Source organism: Myotis davidii, unplaced genomic scaffold (genome assembly GCF_000327345.1).
Source record: "Myotis davidii unplaced genomic scaffold, ASM32734v1 scaffold462, whole genome shotgun sequence".
In the NCBI taxonomy this organism is placed as follows: Eukaryota; Metazoa; Chordata; class Mammalia; order Chiroptera; family Vespertilionidae; genus Myotis; species Myotis davidii.
Genome location: NW_006293237.1, coordinates 887,384 through 891,965, shown reverse-complemented (window position 1 = coordinate 891,965; position 4,582 = coordinate 887,384). Strand labels below are relative to the sequence as shown.

At 48.9% G+C, this 4,582-nt stretch overlaps 1 protein-coding gene across 1 annotated transcript in view; it reads left to right on the top strand.

Moving 5' to 3' along the window:
• Nucleotides 1-4,582, top strand: part of ZFP92 (ZFP92 zinc finger protein) — a 10,051-nt gene that overhangs the window by 1,304 nt on the left and 4,165 nt on the right.

Here is a 4,582-nt window from a genome sequence, read left to right as displayed (position 1 = left end):
CTGATCCAGCCTGAGTGGTGGGATTGCTGGCTGCCTTTCCAGTTGTTTGTTTGTTTTCTGTTTTCTTTTTTCTGGGGAAATAGCCCCATCTCGTGGTCTTCCAAAGGCATCAGCGCCCAAGCCCACTGGCCACCCCTCCCGCTTTGGGCTTTGGAGCCCGCTTCACTTCGCCCCCTGCACTCCTCCCCTCCCCCCTCGGGGTGAGCAGGTGGCTCCTGGTTCTCAGCTTTTCCTCTGCCAGGATCAGTGAAGGGGTGGGAGTCTGCCCCCTTCTTGGGGGCAAACCAGCCCAGGAGGAGGCTGGCAGGGCCTTCCTGGCTTCTGGCCCGGGGCACTGCTGTCCGATGGACCCTCCCCTGCATCCCAGTGCCAGGTTTCAGGAAAGCTGAGCTTCGGGGTCCAGAATCATCTTTCAGTTTCTCCTCTATTCTGGTGGCCCAAGGTCAAAGGGTCTTAGGAGAAGCTGCTCTCCAGCTCCACAGGCTCCTTCTAGAGCAGGGGTGGGCAAACTTTTTGACTCGAGGGCCACAATGGGTTCTTAAACTGGACCGGAGGGCCGGAACAAAAGCATGGATAGAGTGTTTGTGTGAACTCATATAAATTCAAAGTAAACATCATTACATAAAAGGGTACGGTCTTTTTTTTCAATAGTTTTATTCATTTCAAACGGGCCGGCCCTCGGGCCATAGTTTGCCCACGGCTGTTCTAGACTGTTCCTTATGCACGTGCTAGGAGCATCATCCCATTCCCACCTGCAGGGTTACTTGGAGTTATAGTCTGTGAGGAAAGGGCTTGGTGTGTCTTTCCTTCCAGGATTTGGAAGTGTGCTGACTTTGGGGGTCTAGGCCTCAAGCATAGACGCTGTTGCGTACGACCACTCATTGTGGCTGGCACCTCCCAGTGCACCTTGTGGTGTTGAACTTGAATGTTGGTCTCCATCTACAGGTGAGCCTGTCATGCTGTTTCTCTCAGGCGGTCACAGCTCAATGGCTGTTTCTCCACTGGGGGCTTGGACAGTATGTCTTGGAGCGGGGGACCGTAGATAACGCCTCTTCCTTTAGACTTTTCTGTTTTCCAAGATGGACCATGACCTGGCGTTACAGCCGTGGGAGAGAGAAAAGAAGCAAGTGCTGTTCTTCAAAATAATGTGCTGCTGGTCTGGAAAGCCCGGATGTTCCCACTAGTCTCCACCCTACACCTTTATAGCTCGTTTTGTCCCCCCAGTGACTGATGGGGTGTCAGAATGAAATGTAACGTGTGGACATCAGCATGATTACTCGACAGCCACACCTCTTGACCCCCCCCCTTTTTTACTGAGATGAGATTCGCATAAAACAAAATTGACCATTCTAAAGCGAATAATTCAGCGGCATTAAGTACATTAACAATGTTGTGCAACCATCACTGCTGTCTTGTTCCAGAACATTTTCATCACTCATGGAGAAAACCCTATACCCACAAAGCAGTCAAACACACACACACACACACACACACACACACCGCTCCTTCCCCCCCGCCCCCACCACACATACACCCTCACACCTCATGCCCACCGATCTGCTCTCTGACTGGATTTTCCTATTCTGTACATGTCTTATGTTAGTTTTTTTAAAAATATCTTTTTATTGATTTTTTTTTTTAGAGAGAGAGATAGAAACATCAATGTGAGAGAGAAACATCAATCAGCTGCCTCCACTATGCACCCAGACTGGGAATTGATCCTGGAACCTGGGCATGTGCCCTGACCTGGAATCGAACCGGCAACCCTTCCGAGCACAGGATGCTGCTCACCCAAGTGGGCCACACCTGCCAAGGCCATGTCATATTTTTAAAGATAAGAATATTTTTTGATGGCAGGTCACAAGACAGTGACACCTAGAGAGATGAAAGGCAGAACTCTTCCTTACAACTCAAAGGAGAGGAGGCTGCCACATGGGGGTGCATCGGGGTAGCATGCTAGTTTCCGCGGGGTCCCTCTGGGCATAGGGACTGTCCCTAGTTTTCTCGTACTGACCCCTGAGTGTGGGAGCCCAATAAGGGGGTGAGGACATGTTTAGTTGCCCCAGAGAGAGGGCCCCACGATGAGGGAGGTAGCTGGGATGGGAGCTCAACAAACTGCCCATGAAAAGCAGAGAAAAGGCGGTTTTCAGGAATAAGTTCCAAACTAGGTCAAGACAGCTCTTGTGAAATTTTATATTACATCATATAAATGGAATCATACCATCTGTGGCCTATTGTGTGTCTGGCTTTTGTCACTGAGCATAATGTCTCCAAGGTTCGCCCACATTGTAGCATGTATCGGCATCTCATCCCTCTTTATGGCCAAGTAATATTCCATTGTGTGTACGACCACATTTGTTTCATCCGTTACATTCGTCAGATGGTGGACATTGGGTTGTTTCCACCTGTTGCCGCTCTGGTGAATCGCGCTGCTACGAACACTCATGTACAGGCTTTTATTTGCACACCTGTTTGCAGTTCTTTTGAGTATATGTCCAGGAGTGGAATTGCTGGGTCTTGCGATACCTATGTTTATTTATTGAGGAACCATCAAACTATTTTCCCTTTTAATTTTGAACACCATCGAGCAAACCGACAAGTAGAGAGACTAGTGTAATGAAACCCAGGCAGTGCCCTCCAGCTCCTCTTATTTGCTAGTTTGCTCTTCCCTTTCCTTCCATTCTATTCCCTTCCCAGCATTTTAAAGTAAGTTTACAGGCCATTTTCTCCCAAAATGCTTCAATGTGCATCTCTTTTTTTGTTTGTTAAGCCTCGCCTGAAGATGTTTTTTCATTGATTTTTTTTAGGGAGAGCGGAAGAGAGAGGAAAAGACAGAGAGAAACATCCAAGTGAGAGAAACACATCGATTGGTTGCCTCCTGCACAAGTCCCGACCCGGGCCTGGGCCAGGGAGAAGCCTGCAACCGAGGTACGTGCCCTTGAAAGGAATCGAACCCAGGACCCTTTAGTCTGCAGGCTGACGCTCTGTCCACTAAGCCAAACCGGCTAGGGCTCAATGTGCATTTCTTGACAAGCACATTTTGTTAAATGGCTCAGTGCCATTTTCCATCCAATGCACAGGCAGCAGTGGTCCCACTGTCCTCTGAGAGTCACTCCACAGTAGGCCCTCCATGCCCCCCAGCGCCTTTGACTCCTCTTTTGTTCATGCCTGATAAAAGACTCTGCCCCTGGTTCAGTGGTTGAGCGTCGACCTAGTAGAGGGAGTTCAGGAGGCAGCCGATCAATGATTCTCTCTCACCGTTGATAGCTCTCTCTCTCTCTCTCTCCCTTCCTCTCTGAAATCAATAAAAATATATTTTTAAAAAGGACTCCATTGCACTTGGATGTTGGCCCCTTAAATCTCTTTTCATCTAGAACAGTCATCCTCTCTAAGCCTCCTCTCTTCCCCAGGACACTCATTTGCAGAGGAGAACAGGGAACAGCCCACTTCTGGATCAGGCTGCTTGCTTTCTTGTGTCTTGAACTGGCCCCGTCCGTCCCTGAGACGCTCTGTGAACTGCAAGTTGGGTCCCAAGGCTGCATCAGAATCCAGTCAAGACTTGGCAAGAGCCCTCCTGGGCCACCTGAGCAGTCCCCACAGCATCCCCGAAGGGATGTCCCACCTCTGTCCCACCATTGTTAGATTAGCTTTCTCTCTCGTGACCAGCAGACATTTGACATCACGTGGATGTCTGTTCTTCCTTCGCCTTGCATCTAATGCAGCGGTTCTCAACCTATGGGTCACGACCCCTTTGGAGGTCGAACGACCCTTTCACAGGGGTTGGCTAAGACCATCCTGCATATCAGATATTTACATTACAATTCATAACAGTAGCAAAATTCCAGTTATGCAGTAGCAATGAAAATAATTTTATGGTTGGGGTCACAACATGAAAAACTGTATTTAAAGGGCCAGAAGGTTGAGAACCACTGCTCTAATGGTATGTATGTATGTATGTATGTATGTATGTATGTATTTATTTTAATCCTCACCCGAGGATATTTTCTCATTGATTTTTAGAAAGAGTGGGAGGGGGAGAGACAGAAACATTGATGTGAGAGAGACTCATTGATTGGTTGCCTCCTGCCCAGGGGCCGGGGAGGAGCCTGTAACCAAGGTACGTGCCCTTGACCGGAATCGAACCCGGGACCCTTCAGTCTGCAGGGCAATGCTCTATCCACTGAGCCAAACCAGCTAGGGCCATCTAATGGTTTTTAGCATCCACTCGATCTTAAGGGATTCTGTCTCTCTGATTCATAGAAACTTCTTCATAAGACATATGAGTTTATTTATTCCGGGCCAGTGTTGATTGACAATGTATCACAGGTGATAAGGGACTTTGGGCCAGTTTCAATGCTCTGGGGACCCTGTCCCTTTGCCCTCCCTCTTGTTGCACAAACACGCTGTGCTCGCCCACAGCAGCATAAGAAACACTCCAGGCTCAGGCCCACACGCCCACCATCCACAGCCTTGTTCCTCTGCTGCTCTGCCCAGGACTTGCACCTTTCAGTCTCCAGTTGGGTGGAAACAACATCCTTAGAGCAAACTTTCTTCTGGCTTTGAGAACTGATGTGGAGAAAGA